This window comes from Vulpes lagopus, chromosome 1 (assembly GCF_018345385.1).
Source record: "Vulpes lagopus strain Blue_001 chromosome 1, ASM1834538v1, whole genome shotgun sequence".
In the NCBI taxonomy this organism is placed as follows: Eukaryota; Metazoa; Chordata; class Mammalia; order Carnivora; family Canidae; genus Vulpes; species Vulpes lagopus.
The window spans coordinates 13,351,730-13,371,164 of record NC_054824.1 but is presented as its reverse complement, the minus strand read 5'-3'; the positions used below and the strand labels follow the sequence as shown (position 1 = coordinate 13,371,164).

General features: G+C 36.9%; 1 protein-coding gene across 8 annotated transcripts in view; it reads left to right on the top strand.

The window, feature by feature from the left end:
• GRIK2 (glutamate ionotropic receptor kainate type subunit 2) overlaps positions 1 to 19,435 on the top strand; it is a 638,483-nt gene that overhangs the window by 266,314 nt on the left and 352,734 nt on the right. The window lies entirely within an intron of this gene.

The window sequence follows — 19,435 nt, the reverse complement described above, 5'->3', positions numbered from 1 at the left end:
AAATAGACAGATTTTTTTTAGATCTCACAACTGAAGAGCAAAGGTTTAAAACACTAATAATCCCCAAGAGTGGAAAGATTAGAAACCAATTAGTAAAGATGTCAGTCTAAATGATCAGAAACATATCTTCCTCTCTTTGACTAGGAGAGGGAAAAGTCTGGAGTCCATTTCGTTCCTGAAGCATTAGCGGGGGTCACTGATGAGAAAGGAAGGACAAGAGGGAAGTCTTGGGGCAAGGATAAATTTATCCACTTCCATTTCAGTTTAGCCCTCAACTGCCTGTGAAAAAATAGTCAGTGGACAAGGAAAAGCTATACCCCATATGGTTTCATTTCAAAATTGTCTGTATTAGGAATAGCTGATGCAGGCGTGGGGGTGCATTGACAGAAAGTCTGCCCTGGCCCCAGGAGAAAGTGACAGTCAGGAAGCCCAGGGTCTCTTTGAGGAGCCTCTAGCCTGCACCTCACAGCACCCACTGGCCCTCTTTGCTCCATTAGAAATAATCACTCCTAAGTGGCCCATCATCAGTGCCAGCGTGATTTTTTTCACATTTGTTAAAAGCTTTTCCCTTGGCCCACTTACATTTTTTTCTTTTGTTTCTAAGTAACTATTTAATTCCCTTTCCTTTTTATTTTGCAGTTAACTGACTTGGGAAAAAAATCTGATTTGAAATGAGGTTTACAGACGGGATATTTTCTTTCCTTCTGTACACCCACCCCCAGCACCTAGTAACAACCACTGCATATGCATTAACCAAAAGAACCATTAGTGGGGTATTGTTTTGCAGTTTTGTAGACAAAGAAGAAAGAGACCTCCAGTTGGAACAAACTCTTTTTGTATTTTTTTTTTTGGCAACAAATAGCTTCCTTTTAAATTCAGAAATGCAATGGCATTGAGGCCCTAAATTGCTCTCATCTAAAATGTTTTACTCCATCCTCACTTCCCTAGATTATGATCAATTTTCCCCCCTGAATGAATTATTCAAATTGAGCCCAATCTTCTGAAGCCTTAGAAAAAACAATGTCTTAGCACTTTGGGTCTATTCTCTTCACTTATCACTTGGCACATTCTGCCTGGCAAACATTCTTTTTTTCAACATATAATTTATTTCTCCAAATGGACTGAAAGCTTCTTGGGATTAAAGATCATGTAATTCATCCATCCATTAAACAAATGTTTTTGAACATCTATCGTGTACTAGATATGCTCTAATCATTTGAGATGCATCCAAGAAATAATGACAAAAATCCTTGCCTCCATGGAGTTTATATTCTAGTAGAAGAAGACAGAGAATAAGCAAGCAGTGTCATAAAAATATAAATTACATAGGATGTTAGAGGGTAAAAGTGCAATAGAAAAAAAATAATAAAACAATATAAGGAATCTGAAGCATAAAAGGAGAAGACCACAATTTTAAATAGGGTGGTCAAAATAGAGAGAGCAAGCCATGTGGAGAAGAGCATAACAAGCAAGGGAAACATTCGAACATGGAACTTGAATAATGAAATTCTCACCAGTGACTCTGTTCCCAGAAGGGAACTGGGAATGAAATAGAATGTATAGCTTTGGATGTGTTAAGTTTGAGTGTCTACTAATGCTCAAATAGAGATGTGATGGAATAAGCAGTTGATTATAGGAGTCTGGAGATCCTGTAGGGTATGGGCTGAAATATTCATTTGAAGATGCATTAAAACCACGAAACTGGGTGAGATCACCATGAGTATAAATAACTAAAAGAAGTCTGGGAGATGAGATGTCTGTAAGATAAAGTGAAAACCAAGAGTATGAGATATTCCAGAAATCAGTGAAGAAATCCTATCAAGAAGCAGGGAGCTTTGTTGCTGATATGTCAACTGAAATGAAGGCTGAGACTTGACCATGGAGTTTAGCAACCTGGCGACCATTGGTGATGTTGAACAGTTTCAGGGAAGTGAGTGGTAGGGACAAACTCCTGATTAGAGTGAGCTTAAGTGAGAATGGGAGTTGAGGAATCAGAGACTGTGAATATAGGTAACTCTGTCTAGGAGCTTTTTTTTTTTTTTTTTTTTAACAAAAGAAAGCAGATGGATAAGGGCATAGCTGGTGGGGAAATTAATGTCAAGAGAAAATTTATTTAAAATTCAATAACAATATGCTTATATTCTGAAGAGAATCAGCCAAATAGGGAAGAAAGATTTGGTAGTGCAGAACCAAGATAATTCTAATATATGAAGGATGTGATTTTTCATAGCAGGTAGCAGAGTAGTCTCCTCGAGGAGAGACCCAATTTGTGCTTGCTTTAATAAACCCACATGGTGGATAGACCTCCAGGGCTTCTATGTCAGCTAGTTCATAAGACTGAGAGAGGTGAAGTAGAGATCATGTTTGCCATAGGAAAGAGGGAGAGACTTAGTGTATGCAGTGAAGAGCCAAATGTGTTTCAGAAGGAGACTACGTGTCACATAACCAAGAAGAGAGACTTGGGATTGTCTTCTGATATAAATCTTTTCCCCTGTCTCTTGCCACTAACTTTTCAGTAGAATCTCCACTTGTAGGTTTTCTTTTGGAAAATATGAAAAGGTGCTGAAAGTTGCCTGAAGGTTGTAAACAGATTTAAAGAGTGAAAGCAGAGTCTGCCCATGGAAGGACACCACTTTGAGGTTATGCTACGGACTCCCTCTACCAGACCTCTGTCATCATTGCTTGCCCCAGGCAGCCCTCATTTATTTTATACCAAATTACCCACTCAGAACATTATACCTATTTCATTCTTCAAAGTTTCCCACCTCATCTCTCACCATCCTATTTTCTCCTTGTTCAATGCCAGGCAAAGTGAATTATTTGAAGTTCCCCAGACTCACCATGTTGTTTCCGATACTTCTCTACAATAAATTCCCTCTGCCTAAAATAGTTTTCTTCTTCTCCAAGAGCCAAGCCCCCCTCTTTGCCTGTTCAACTCGTGATTCTTAAAGTTTCACCAAAAACATCTTTCTACTAGAAAATTGTTCCTGCCTCTGCTTCCTGCATGGTAGTACTTACCATATAGTACGTTGCAACTGATGGTTTATTATCCATCTCCCCCATTAAACTCTGAGGTCTCAGTGATCTCCAATTCATGATTTTCCCTGCACTTAGGATAAGGTGTGCTGCGCAGCAGCTGCTTAAAAAGCTGATCATAAATCAAATAAATATCTAATATTAAAATTTGTGAATAGCAAGTTAGATAGCCTAACATAAGCCTTTACCTCATACAGGTTGGGTTTAGAGTCCATCTTCTGTTTTAAATCAAGGTCTTTGTATCTTACAGTGACTCTCTGGCACCCACAACTGTACCAAGTTGTAAGTGGGATCTGATGTTTGTTTACTTTGTCATGTTCAACATTTTTTTTCCCAATCTTCTGCTGGAATTAAATACTGATTGGTTCTGAATTTCACTAGGGTACTAACCGCAAGCTTTATTCTCTCTGATACTCTCTTCTATGTCTCTGGCTAAAAGAGGCTTTCCACAGGTTGGGTAGCTGGCCTAGGATCTCTAGTGCCTGAATAGCTGGGTGAATGAAATTATATACTACCCACTGCTACTGACTCTTCTCACCCCTGTTTCTCACTCAACTCTCTGACACATGTAAGATCAACGCCGGCCCATGTTAAAACAAAGTTTTTGATTCTGATTTAGGTTTCAATTTGAAAGGAAGTGCTGTTCTACTACTGAATTACCTCAGCCATGCTACTTCCAACTCATACTTTGCTGCCCTTCCACCCACATAAGGTGTCAATTTGTCTCATGGATGAGGCCAGGTTATGGATTCACTCAAGCTTCTATGCCACATAACTGACAATGGCTGTGCCATTACTTCTGCCTTTTGAACCATTCTTCATGCCCAGCCCGTTCCTCTGTTTACCTCTTTGAAATCTTTCTCGTTTCTACTCTTCACCTTGCACGTATTATGCTCAGCCCTTCCTTGAAAACATTGTGTTTTATATTGCATTATTGAATTTTTATCAAGAGGTTTCACATGTGCAATATGTTACATATGTTGCATATGTTACTAACTTTAACCTTCATATACTATAAAAACTATAGCTAAGAATGATAAATCAGTGATTTTCATTCCTAATTCTAATGGAAAGCTAGCAGCTTTCAGGGTGCCTCTGACTCTAAGTTATTTCATGCCCATTTCTTTCCCTAAGTCTCGCGTTCATGGGTTTCCTTCAATTGTCCATGAAGGACCAAGTGCATTTTCATATAGCAAAACTGTTATGAGCCTTTTAGATTTGAGTAGATGGACCACAAGTCTGTGTTCTGCCCAAAATGTCTGACACATGGAATTTTTTTTTTTTTTGATGGAATTTTTTTTTTTTTTGATGGAATTTTTTATAGAAACTTATTTTACCTATCATGTAAGTGAATAAATATTTTTAATGCAAATCATTACCTATAAACATGTTTGCCAAAAGGAAATAGGACACCCCAACCAAACTGAGCTCATTTTACCAATTTTTTCTTTTTTTAAAAGATTTTATTTATTTATTCATGAGAGACACAAAGAGAGAGGCAGAGACACAGGCAGAGAGAGAAGCAGGCTCCATGCCTAATGTGGGACTCGATCCCAGGACTCCAGAATCACGCCCTGAGCCAAAGGCAGACGCTTAACCACTGAGCTACCCAGGCCCTTACCACCTTTTTAAGGTGGTCCCTTACCACCTTTTTAAGAATAATTGCTCATAAGCAAAACATAGGCATACCAATGACAATAAATTCCAATTCTGCCACTTAAGCCATTTTCAATTAGCTCAAATTCCTGTGCCTCCTTTTCCTATATAGAGGAAAAACTACCTCTTAGAAGTTTTGTGAATAATTGAGAAAACAAATTTTATGTATAATAAGTGATCTAAATATTATCAAATAGCATTATCAAAAATTCTCTGGGTTGCAAAAGAATAAAAATAACCACTTGTCTTTCTTTTTCATGAAATAATTTAGAATGAATCTCAAGGGCCCATGGATATAAATTAAGAGACTAATTAGTGGAGGTAGCAAGGTTACATCATGCTGATAAGCAACAGGAACAAGGAACAATGCATGGGGATGGGGGGCACAGAGGGTTGCTAACTAGATCCTATACTCAGGAGTTCCACATGGAATGACAATTAGGGACTATTGCTTAATATTAGTTTATGAGAGAGGCCATGCAATGGGTAAGGTTATTGCTTGAGAAGGATTTGGTAGAGAAGGATTCCTTCTTCATCTTACTAAAACTGAAAGATTCTTAGTTGACTTATGGGAAAGTGGGAAGGGCTTGAAAAGGCATAGAAATGGAAAAATGAAAATCAGAAGCAAAAAAGGAAAATCTGCAAGATGTATACATATATATGGTTAATCTCTAAAAATATTTTGGATTAGAAATTTAGAAATAAGATTTATACTTAAGTACAATGGCATAATTTATGTTTGTATAGCAAATAGAATAATTTTACTTCCCAAACTGATTATAAACAGATATAATACAACCTACAGCACAATTCAGTGGACTGCATATGTGCCATTGTCACTGTTGGAAGCTGGAGTAAAGTATTCTGGAAACACCTGGAAATTAAATCACCCTCTGAGAGTTGAAACAGTGAAATCAAAACATAATGAGAACTAAAAGTTGTAAGACTACCTTAAAAGAATGTTTTCCAGCTAAGCAAAACTTGATTATATCCTGTCTGAAGTTACCAATATAACCAAAAAAAGAATATGTTCATCAGAAAAGGATTGATTGGATATTTGAGTTTCTTAAAAACAGAGATTTACACAGAAAAACACAGATGACACATCTAAAAATTGTTAATGAAAAATAGATTCTTAGATGATAGACTACCAATAAGACTAGGTTATTGCATTCTGGATGCAAAGACTGAATACTGGATTTCGAGAAAGATTCCCAGGATTTGAATCTGGTTTTGTGACTTTCTAGCCATATGACTTTGAATTAATAACCCAGATATTAGTGTCTTCACTTTATCTGCAAATTGGGGCTGATAAGAGTACCTCTTCACAGAGTCCTTATGGATAAAATGCAAACCCACAACAAATGATTATTACATTTGTTGGGCCAATTCCCTTTGTTCTGATACCAAAATAACATTAAGTAATGTTCAGATTATGATATAGTTTCTGATGTAATTTGAGAATACTGTGGTCATGCAATTCAAATATTGCCATGCTTGTGACAGATATATTCTTCATTATAAAATAATAGATTGAATGTCTAGTGTTATAGGACACTCTTACGATCTTGATTAATGTAAGTCTAATATGTTATCTATGCAGCATGTGTTTCAGAGCAACCTAAAAGTCTTATGAGCTGAAGTCAAAATTCAAAAAATTAACACGGTGCCTCACTTAAGGATGTAGTTACATTCAAAGACAGTTCTTCTTTATAAGAAATCGGTTTCCAGAGAAATAAATAATAGAGAATGGATACAGATATGTGGTAGGACATTAGTCAAATCAAGGATGAAGCAGAGTGTAGAGGGAATGCTTCCTGTTATTCTCTCTCTTATGCTGATAGAAGCTAAAATATAAGACAACCTCCTTTTCGTTAATATCTTTCACCATGCCAGTGTTCCCTAGTGTACCACCCGCAAATCCATCCTGAGAAATACCATCAAAGTAATCTTTTAACAGGAAAATTTGTTTATCTCGTTTTCCCTAATTTCCTTAGTGATCCACAGTGGGAAGGGCAAGCACGTCTAACTCCCTAAATCCCCTAGCTTCCTCACCCTCAGAGGTAGGGCCCAGGCTGATGCTTAAGAGTAAGTCTATGTTTCTGGTTACAGTTGAGTAGACCAAGAGTTAACATAGCCAGGGCAATTAGATTCTCTATGCAGGAATTTGGAATTGGAACCAAGAGATATTAGTTGGTCTCTGCCAGCTGCTGGACCTATAACAAGTAAACTCAGGAGTGAATTTGAAAGATGGCTGTGTCTCCTATTTGATGTGAAGCAGAGAAAACCCATCTCATTAGGAAGATAAGTGATGCCAGCACACAAAAAAGAGCAGAAGTGAAAGATAGTGATATCTTTATAACCTTGTTCCTGCTTAGTTCTGGTTTCTAAGGAATGACTGAATTCCCTTGCTGGAGCTTCATGAAACTACCTGAATTTTTCTAATCAATTCTCTTTTTCTGCATCAGCCAGCCTGAATTCATTAAGTACTTGCAACTATGAAGTTCCTTTACTTACGAAGTATAATCTAAGGAGATGCCCTTCATAACCAGTTCTTGCCTGTTGCTGGTCCAGCCTCATCTCCCACAGTTATATTTGATTTTCCAGCAGTACCGACCAAATAGCACATAAGGTTTTAGAACTTCCATACTCTCATATCAATATGTTTTATGCACACACTTTTCTCTTTTTTACAAGCACATTCATCTTTTTTCAACTACCAAGTGGTTACCCCTCCTTAGGCATTCTATCCCTACCACTTGCATTGCACTTTAGAGGCATTCACACTATTACATATAATTCACTGAAGCAAATGATTTGCATGCCTATCTCCCCACTATGCTATAATCTCATAGATGGCAAACATCTACTGTTTATATTTTGTCTTTTACTTCTGTACTCCCAATTCAAAGCACATGCTATGTGCTGTCACGTATTTCTGATATATTCACATCTTTTCAGCTATTCATATGATAAGATGTATGCTCATTGAGCATAATCGCTGAAGGCACTGGGGCTAATGACATTCTTTTCTGGGACAAAAATATAAAATAAAATGAGCTCCTGAAGGGTCACATTTTACACATAGTAGTTCTGGTAACTATGGTTAGTCATAGGCCTACCACATAAAACTTAAGCTGTTTCATCAGTGTCAATTTTAAATCATATTTGAGGTATTAAGTGGCAGGGTAAACCACGTAACAGCAGCATCCTGGGACAGAGCCAAAATAAGAGCTGTAAAGGATCATTTGCGGCCTCCTCACTGCATTGTCCTGGACACAAGTGGGGATTAAACGACAGCAGGCTGGCTAATCAGCACCCGTCTGGAGAGTTGAAGTTGGGTTATCACAAGCTGAGAGGGCAGGTAGAGTGATAGAAAGACAGGTGTGCACCCAAGCAGGATTGTCTCGAGACAAAGAGCCTGCAGTGTGGCCATCAGAATTGAACAATGGGTGGGCCTGTCCCACTGGTGGTAGGTCAGTAGCACTGCCAAGACAGCAGATGATGAAGTAGCTGTGATGAAGGGCAAGGATGCTGTGAAGTAGGAGGACCATACAGAACTCCTGGTTTGCCTAGGATGTTCCTGAGGTGTGCTTGCTGTCCTGATCTAATTACTATGTACTTAATGTCTCTATCACTTAGAGTCTTTAAAAGGCCCCAGCTTGATGAAAATTAGCAAAGTGACATTAATTATAAACAATCGTTAAATCAAAATAGAACCAAACTCTGGTCACAAATCAAAGTACTTTCTTTTGAGAGAGTTTCTAAAATATTATTGTGTTGCATTTCTGGGTTGCGTTTGTATGTTTGTCCAGAATCTCTTGGAGGGGATATTCTTAGTCTCTATGGTTCGGGCAAGGCTCAGTTTCATCTTTACAACCCACTGATGCATCTAATTTCATCCTTTCTACTCCCCACCCCCAAATAATCCCAATCTGGGCCAGACAGAGTCCTTCTTGGGATTTTGACAGAATTTTAGACAAAAAAATCTCTGTTGATATGTGTGAGTTTCTGTTGGTTATCTGTACCATCAAGTGGGAAAATGTTGAGGGGTAACAGAAGCAACACAGAGAAAGACAGAACAGAGCAACAGAAAAAAAAAATTATTGTCTCTAACCCTGCCTAGAGTTTGATTTCAGTTACAGGAGACAGTGAGTTCCATTTTTGTTCAGTGCAGTGTGAATTAGGTCTGCACATATTACCAAAAGAGTTCTGACAAATACAACTGCCTTCTTATTAAACTGTCCAACTTTTTACTTGCCCTCCCTCATTATACCAGCCCAGGCCCACATTCAGCAGCTATATGAAGAGAACAAAGAGAAATTAAATGATAGGGTGGACCTGGATCAGCCTAAGAAGAAGCCTCTTCCCATGACTGTGGCTCCCCTCAGAGCACAGCACTGAAGTTACCTTAGCTGGAAATCAGTCACTAACGTGCCTATCTGCTCATGAATCATATGCAAGCAAGTTGTAATAACTGTAAGCAGATACAAATGCAACCTTTATTTTATTGGCTCCTCACAAATGGAATTAATCTAAATAGAAAATTGACCCTAGCACATATTGAACTTAGACCCCAAGGCTATAGCAGCCAAAGAGTTTTAGCTTTGGCATCGTCAAAAGCACTGTTTGCTTTCTAATGATGACATAATTGGTTTTTATCCTAACAGTAAGGGAAGAAACAGGGACAACGTATTTTGGTATTGACTTAAGGAGTAATAATCAGGCTGGCAGCCTCTGTCTTCCAGGGGTCATAGACACACTCCATGTGATACCTCAGTTCAGTCCCTTTTCTGAGGTGGGCTGTTACCGGGTAGGAGCCCGTGAGGTAGTGTGGAGCTAGTCTTGATTCTTGGACCCAGCTTCAAGCACATGGAAGGAGTTCTGGCATTCTCTACTTTGTCTCCATTATCCCTGTTGCTTCCCCCATTCTGAACCCAAGACCCCTGCTTATAGCCCTGAGACCCTAACCCAGCAGGACTGAATTGTGCTCTCTGTATTGTTATTGGAATAAGTTTAGATGGGCAAGTTGTCTGGAGGCACATCTCCCTCCACTTGTCCTGGAGAATCATAAGCCACTATTATAACGTGTCTCATGCTTTGACTTTGTCTCTTGACTTAGTTCTTTGGAATTGAGTTGAGCTAAGGACTCCATATTTCAGTGGCCACTAAACATAGTTCCACCTAACCACTCTTATTGTACCCAAGCCTGTGCTAAAACTGTTCTGTACGATCCTGCCAACTTCATTTCCCCACCTTACTATCTTAAAATCTCCCCATCACTGCACTCACCAGACTTATGAAATAAGCCTAATAGGTCATGAGTTGGTACTAGATATATGTGGACATAAAAATATGTAAGGACAATGCTAGTTAGGAGGCTTCTACAATAATCCATCTGTGAGATCATAGTAGCTCAATCCAGTGTGTTAGTAGCAGTAAGAGTTGGCAGAAAAAAATTTTCTAATAGTTTGGATGTGAAGTGTGCTGGCAAGAGCTGATCAAAGATGACACCGAGGTTTTTGGCCTGAGTAACTGGAATTCTAAGAGTTGCCATTACACCGTGTGGAGAAAACTGAACGGGGAGCAGTTTTGGAGGCTGGGGACACGAAGAGCCAATTTTGGAATGTCATGTAGCGTTTACCATATATCAAAGTAGAGATTGGTGCATTATTCAGGCGTCCCCAAAACGATCCTCACTTCTTACACTTATTGCAACTTCAAACATCCCCAATATCACCCTCAAGTTTGATTATTCACTAGAACAATTCCCAGAATGACTTAAAGCTGTTATACTCACTGTTAGAATTTATAACAGGAGGATACAAATTAAGATCAGCCAGGAGAAGAAGCCCATGGAGCAGAGTCCAGGAGAGGTCCATAATCAGAGGTTCCATTTGCCTTCTCCCAACAACTCAACGTGTGGACAATGCTAACTTTTGAAGGCAACACTGAATGACAATATGCATGGAGTAGTGCCAACTAGGAAGGCTCTTGTGAGTGTTGAGTGTCCAGAGTTTTTATTGGGGGTTGATCCTGTAAATGTGGCCAAACATGCACTTGGCTGACCTGTAGTTTCTAGCCCCTCCAGAGGCTGATCTGACACTTCAAGACCCAAAGACCCTACAATAAATTACATTGTTGGACTATCAGCTGTGAGCCAAGACTCCTGGATAAACAAAGACAGTCTGATCAGACAGGACATTCCAAGAGCTTAGAGATTACCTCCCAGGAGCCAGTAGCAAAGGCCAGACCTCTCTTTGACAAGGTTAATTTTTTACTACACAGTTGTCAAATAGGAAAGTGAATTTAGGACTCTAGAGTTCAGGGAAGTAGTCTGGAAAGAGATATAAATTTGGGAGTTATTGGCATATAGATGGAGTATTAATTAGGTTTCTAGCAGGAAGCAGGATTTACTTAGATGCTTGAAATTAAGAGATTTTGATAGAGATCACTTATAAGATTGCAGACAGACACACACACACAGACTCATGCACACACGCACATGCACACACACAGTGATTTTTGAGTTCCAGGGGAGGAGTGATTACCAGAAACCAGTAAGGAAGGTTGGTATGTGCCAGGCATAGTACTAACTGATTCGTATGCATTAGCTCATCTGATTTTTTCTGTATGGTAATGATTATTATAATCACATTTTTACAGATGAGAAAACTAAAATTTGGAAAATTTAAATATTTTCTGTAGTCATTCAGTAGAAAGTTAATGAAGTGGTATTGATGCAGACTGTCATGCCACCATATGGGTCAGAAATTTGGCATCATGATGCAACATGTAAGACTGACTTATGAAAAGGTTGCATATATGTTTGAAAGGTCTCAGCCTTTCTCCATGACTGACCTGCTAAAGGTTATTCAGGTACTGCCAGTTTATGATTTCCCCCCTTAGGCCTTCCTGGGAGGCTTCCACTTTGCTAGATTTGTATTATGAGCATGTGTGGTATGGATTTTAGAAAGGGAAACATAACAGAAAGAACACAAGCATCATGGGCAGATTATCCTGTAGAGAGAAGTCAGAGCAGAGATATATAAGATTTCCCAGTGAAATAGAAACAGAGGAGGTATATGGGTGTATGAATGTGAACCTGTGTGTGTGTGTGCACACAAATGCACACATGTATGTGTGTTACATGGTAAAGCAAAGTTTTGAGAGTCTGTGGGTGTTTGACAAGAAGAAACAATATGGAATTTTAATGAGTTGCTTCAGACAATTAATCTATATGCTTTGTAAAAATTTTTTTAGATTTATTTATTTATTTATTTATTTATTTATTTATTTATTTATTTATTTATTCCTGAGAGATACACAGAGAGATAGGTAGAGACATAGGCAGAGAGAGAAGCAGGCTCCATGCAGGGACTCCATCCCAGGTCTCCAGGATCACGCCCTGGGGTGAAGGCAGCGCTAAACTCCTGAGCCACCCCAGCTGCCCAATTTATATGCTTTTTAAATATTTTCAGGAGACTGTCAGAGTCAGAATTCCTGTTTGGATTCTACATATTTGAAAGGCATCATGGTTCAGCACTGGTTCTTGCCTTTATATAAGAGCACGGTGTCTGAAATGTATGGTCTGCACTGTATTGTTTTCCATTCTGAAGCGTAGAAAGCCTTTGCTCAATAAAACAATATCCTGGCTAGCATTTGATGACACAAATAAGTAAGGAGGAGATTTTAATATAAGGATGACCACCAATACATGATGCCACTACGTCTACCCCATCACTCAGGTTCAAATCCCTTTCTGAAACATGCCTCTGAACACAGAACTGGTCTCAAAAACATTTTTCACACAGCACTCGAGGTAGCCACAGACAGTTCACCTTGGCATATGAATCGAAACTCATCTGCTACTTGGTTTCTAATATATCATGCTACAGTGTTTTTACATGTTTTGAATGTATTGGGCTCTATCATACTCTGAAGATCTAGCAGATTTCAAAAAGAGAGATGGCATTCCCTCTCTGTAAGGTGATTATTAGGATTTGAAGATTTTCCCAGGAGACCAACCTTCTAGTCTTCTCTACATAGCTTTATCTCCCTCTTCTAAGAACATGAAAACCACTTTGGATGTTTCTTCTGATTTTCCCTTCCTCTTCTCCCTTTTTATTTTAGACCTCAATTCTCCTTATTTTTTTTAGTTTTCCCTGTACTGATAAACAAATCTACCTCATCCCCAAAGAGAGGGGGACAGACAAAAATTTTCAGTGGCAATCTACATCTCAAAAGTATAAGCCACTTTTGATTTTCTTAATATGATTAACTCCCTTGTCAATACTTAATGTGTTACCATAGCCTGCAAAACCCAACTGGTATAGATATTTTATTCAGTTTTCTTCAAAACACTCTGTAGCACAGGGGCACCTGGGTGGCTCAGTTAGTTAAGCATCTGACTCTTGATCTCAACTCAGGTCTTGATCTCGGGGTCATGAGTTCAAGCCTTCATTGGGCTCCATGCATAGCATTTTCTTTTAAAAAGAAAAAATAAGTCTAAAACACTCTGTAGCACAAATAAAACATTCTAATAAAAATAACTCTTTGAGATGTTTGGTCTCTCAATGGATTCTTTTTTCTCAATTGAAAGAAAGGGAGTGGGGTTGATGATGAAACATTGAATGTGGATGAGTCATTTTTATATAGTTTAGTACACAAGGCATTTGGAGGGTAGGGGAGAGGTCTGGCCTGCATAAAGACCACAGTAACTAAAATGATAAATAGGCCTGATGAGTGAGCCAGGTGGCAAAACTCTAGTTTGTGTGGCTGCTGAAGTGGGTATCTGGGTATAGGAGGAACCTGGGGACTCCCCTTCCTGGGGCGGGGGGAGGCTGGGCCTGCAGAGAGTTAGTGTGATTGATCTCTTTTAGAACAGAGTGCCAGCTGGAGTGTGCATAAATGACTCCTTCTGGATTCTTCTTAAAAGCTGAATTGATGCCACCTTCTGAAAAGAGCAGCTCAGACCTCTGTCCCTGTAAGCTGAAGATAAACCTTGATTTCAGCTACTGTAAAATATCTGAAAGCAGAAAAAGTTTAAAAAAATGTACTCTCAGTGAAGGAATTAGAGGGAATAGAATGTTACTCATCTACCAAAATAAAAGGATAATTGCAATGTGGTGCTCCCTTTTTGTTAGAAGATTTTCAGGAACCCATCTGTGCAGATTGTTTCTCTTTTATTATCATTACATCAACTAATTACATTAGGGAAAGAGGGGGCATTTTAATTAAAAGATTGTTTTAAGGAGTTATAATTCTACACTTTCACTAAATAACTTAACCGGGTGCCAAATTTGTTAAAGTATACTGCATTTCTGAAAATGTTGTTTGGAAATTTTTTGTATTAACCACATTTTCAACAAAATAAATTTCAACTTTTATTTTGTCTCATGGATGGCTCCTTTTATTTCTGCATTTTGACCAAAGAATTGTGGGAAATGACCGCATGTAAAGCAATCCAATTATTTTAAGAAGCTTACTTTTTGCCTATTATATTTTACAGAGCATGCATATTTAACTGTTTATGATGAATTTGATTAGGGTAATCTTTTCTGAAATAGAAATTGTTTTGAACACAATAGTTTGCAGAGAAATATTGGGGGAGATAGAAAGATCCATAGAGATCTACAGAGGAAAATACATATACCCAGTATGGTAATTAGGCATTCCTGCTGTTTAGGCCCATTTCCCTTTGGATAAAACCCTTATCCACATACATTAAATTGCAAGGAGGCCATCAAATAACTCATTAAATAAAGTGGGTAAACATCCATTCTTTGAATGTTTTGGATGCATCTTCCTTATCAACCCTCTCTTATTCTTCCAAGTTGTGCTAAATAACAAAACTCAGACAGAGATTGTATGTAATTGCCACCTAATGGTGAAGGCAAAGGATCTGGTAAGGAAATATGGGTAAAAGAGAAACAATATCATAGTTTAGAGCAAAGAAGACTTGGAAGCCAGGAGAGAAGTCTAAGCACCTGGTGCACAAGATGGTGAAAAATGAAATTTATAAATCATGTTTCTACTTTCAGTATTCAAACAGCTCTCTGGGTCTCTTTCCACTGATTGGAATGCTGAACTACATTTATTCCAAAAACTGAAGGTGAAAAGCATTGTAGAAATAACTTTTGTATTAAAAAAAAGTGCCAAAGTCAAACTGTACTTCATGAGTTCAAGAATGAATAAATGCTATGATTCCTGTCATATTTATTCATGAAACAATGTCTTGCACATAGTGGACTTGCAGTTAATACTTGCTGAATGAATGAATAAAAGCAACATTTTACTCTAATTCTCAAGTAGAAGATGGCAGTTCCTACTAGCAGCAGTTTTTTTTATTTATTATTTATTTATCTGTTTATTTACTTATTTATCCTATTTTAGCTCTTCAATATTATTCCTCAGGGAGGCTGGCAAACTGAAATCTGTTACATTAATGCCAGCAGGGATGTATGTGTTTGAAGAGAATAAGTAAACATTTATTGTACCTGATGGCTCAATGGACCATCCACATGAGCTCTTAAGAGATTTGAAAATACTTGGCAGTATTTATACATAGGATGAACTCTGCAAATACTATTTGTGGATTTTATTCTTCAGAAAATTTCTATTTTTTGAATCACTTGAGATTTTTCAACTCAAAACTGTTGGACTAACCTGAAAATATGGTGTTCCTTTTTCTTTAGTAATGAGTTAATCTCTTAAAATTTCAATTAAAATTTTTATGTTGTTACATTTTCAGTTGAAATCAGTGTCAAAATAGTGCCCAAGGACAGATTTAATAACCAGCACTTAAAAAAATAACTATATCCTTCCTAAACTTAGCAAAAATAAAAATATTGACAGCTACCACTTTTTGAGAGTCTGATATGTGACATTTCCTTTTTGGGCATTTGTATATTAATACATATATGGCTTTATCCTAATATAAAGAAGAAAAAAGCAAAGCAGAGAGAAATATAATGTCTTCCACAAAGTCACGCAGATCATACATTTTTGAACTGAAATTCAAACCTAACACCCAGGCTATTTCTACAATGATAGGCTAAATCCCCCCAATTTATATTTAACTTGCACAAAATCTTGTGAGATAAGTTAGCCAAGGATAGCTTTTTTTTCTCTTCATTTGGCAAAGGTTGGTATCAGATCATTCTGCATTTATATAAATAATTTTATGAGAATAATAGAAATTCAGAGCTAGGAAAAATTTAGATAATATAACTTAGTAATTTTTAGACATTTTGGTTTTTATATTATCTTACATCCTTAATCATTGAAGTTCTCTGGAAGCATTTGTAAGATATTTCCATAGGTTTCTTTAATCTTTGATTTAATGGGAGGGAGCTGGATTTTCATATTTACTTCTTCATTCAATATGCTGTGACATCATCTGTGTCTTATAACCTCCAGAGCATACAATTCCACACAAGTGACAAAACAAAAGCAAAAAAGCCAAATAACCTCTTAGTATTATTATGAAAATAGTTGGAAAATAGTTGGACCTCCCCCTTGAAAGAGTGAGGGGATATGTGGACCATACTTTGAGAACTACTGATCTAGATAAAACTCATTTAATAGATAGGACACTAAATGTCCTATAAGTCTGTTCCTGAGCTCAAGTCTGATGATGGGTTAGGAAAGCACTGGTAGTTTCTTACAAGGATATTAGATCTGATTAGGATGGGCACTAAGTTACATTATGGAAATATATGGAGATGATTTTGAAGGGGTCTATTTTTTTACCTCCCTCCACTCCTACTAATGGCACAATAGCCTACCCCCACCATCCCAGTAGAACTATCCTTTCCTAGGTCATCATTAATTTTGTAGTTAAATTTAATAAACACTTTCTTAAAGTATTTACTATTTTTTTTTTACTAGCAACCCTCGGTTGGTTGTTCCTCTCATTTTGAACCCTCCGTTGACCTGATCCCCGTGATCTCATGCTCAGTGGAAGCACAGTATCCCTCTAGCTCCCCAAAACAGAAATCTGGGAAACTTCCCTGACTCAACTCTCTCCCTTACCAAGTACTTCCTGTACTTTTTCAAAAACTTCTCTCTGGTCTATCTACTTCTATCTCTCCCTACTATCTTGCCCTGCACACAGATCTTGGCCTTTCCTAACCTGCTTTATTACAACTACCTTTCAACTCTTTCTTCCTTCAGTTTTAGCTCTTCTGATCTGTCCCCATACTGAAAATCTGAGTGATTTCTTTCTTTCTTTCTTTCTTTCTTTCTTTCTTTCTTTCTTTCTTTCTTTCTTTCTTTCTTTCTTTCTTTCTTTCTTTCTTTCTTTCTCTTTCTTTTCTTTTCTTTCTTTTCTTTCTTTCTTTCTTTCTTTCTTTCTTTCTTTCTTTCTTTCTTTCTTTCTTTCTTTCTTCTAAAGAATGCAGGGAGGGGTGGGAAGGAGAGAGAGAGAATCCTAAGCAGGCTCTATGACCAGTATGGAGCCCAACATGGGGCTTGATCATGACCTGAGCCAAAACCAATAGTGATGCTTAACGACCTGAGCCACCGAGGCACCCAAATGCTTCTTTTGAAATGTAGATTCTAAGTGGGGACTTTCCCACTACTCTTAAGACTTCAACTCTAAAGTAATTTACACAGGCTTCTGAAGCAGCCCCATGCCCTCTTAAGTTACACTTGTCACCACTTCTTCCTTGCTTCTTAAGATACTTTGCCCACACTCTCTCACCTCCCTGCCAGTATTAAAAAACAAAAACAAAAACAAAAATAAAAACAAAACCAAACTTTTTTTCTTCTATCTAGTCTTTCAACTTCTTTTTTATTCAGGTATTATCTTCGATGTCACTTTCTTTGGGATAATTTTTATGAGCACTCTCATTCTGAGTTAGATGATTCTGCTATATTCTTCCTCAATAATTGTACTTTCCCCACCAAAATATTATTTGCTATTTTTCATACATAATTGCCTGCTTTATAACCTTTACCTGCCTTCCCCTGTATATTTTTAGCATAGTATGGGCAGGGATTTTGTCTATTTTATTTTTTACTGTATTGCCAATATCTAGAACAATGCTTGACCCATAGTAAGATTTTAATAAACATTTGTTTGATGCAGGAGTAAATGAATGATGTCTTCTTTTCTTTCTTTTATTCCTACAGTCAGCTGTATTTACAGTTTTCTGATTCACTTTTCCTAATGAAGTTGGAATTCATTCTTTGAATTAATTACTCGATTATCTTATGATCCTAGCTAATATAGTTATTATCCTATAGAATTGGTATGCCAAAGTGGTTCCAAAAGTGACTCCCATATGACATTTACCTGAAACCAGACTTATCTTTGGAAATTAACCTCACTTTTTGATGATGGAGGAAGATTGTTGAAAATACACATGCATGAGTCCTATCCTCTGCAGGTTCTGATTTAGCTGTTTAGATTGTAACCAGCTCCATAGATTACTGTCATACTTTCCAAAGTTGGGGGACCATTGCCTTACTGCAATTATACTCTGGTTTATTTATAAAAAGTAGCTAAACAATGCTACTACCCTTTAATAATTTATTCTAATTTAGTTGCAGATCATTCCCATGTTCAAATAAATATAGATTTTTATACCTGTTTTGGAAGATTTTATAAGTTCACTGCTAAACTACAATTAAGCAGGTGTTATAAATTCAAATATTTGTTTTCACCTTTGTTTACATCTGTACTCTTTATATATACATTAATTCTCTAGACTGAATTGTATTATGTTGAATGGATACATTTAATATCATTTAATTGTGTTATATCCATTTTACTATAGTTAGTAAATGTTTAAATTTATAAATCAAAATGAGACAATTATGGCATACTGTGTAATTTATGCAACCATGATTTGTAGAATTTTAAATGGCAAAATTCTAAAATAACTTGCAATGAAGTAAATTTTATGGGACAGTATTTTAAAAGCAAAAGATACTAGGTATATTTGTGAATTTGCATATTTTTTAAACTGTATGTCTCATTTGAGGATGAAAATACTGAAAACTAGTCATGTTAATTTTATTAGCTATGTTGCAACATACTAAATAAAGTGTATATAGCGTTATATCTACAATGGTCTATTTATTTAAAAATTGAATGAAAAGAATCCTAGAAAAAAAAAAAGAGAAAAGAGTTCTAGAATTTGATTTTACTCTCTGGATCATATATTATCCACAGATAATACACAGATTTTTAATACACAGATTTTTTTACTCAGAATAAGATATATTTTTATTCCTATTATTCCAGGAGGAAACACACACACACACACACACACACACACACGCACAGAGAGAAAGCTCCAAATTAATTATTTCCAAATATATTCTTGTATTATTGTTTGTCCTACTAATATTTATGAAGGTAGTTCTTCAGGGAAAATAGAAATACAGAGATGAGATGGAAAAAAATGTAAATAAGAAAGAAGAGTAGGAAGAGGAGATAAGGAAATTGCTTAATTTGGTCCAAACTAGAATAGAATCGGATGATACTTTTATTCTTATCACACTCTTATATATCTAGTCTTGTATGTGAATTCTTGAAGGGGTTTCATTACTTGAAGTTTGTATAAAAGAATAATTTTGATGATTTCTCTTATTTTAAAATGCCAGCAGTTCTAGACGTATTGAACGTGTATATATTAATTTGATATATTTTTGAAACATATACTGAGATGCTACTTCTTTCAGAAAATATTTGCTTTACTAATAATGCATGTGGTTATATATTTTTCTGAAG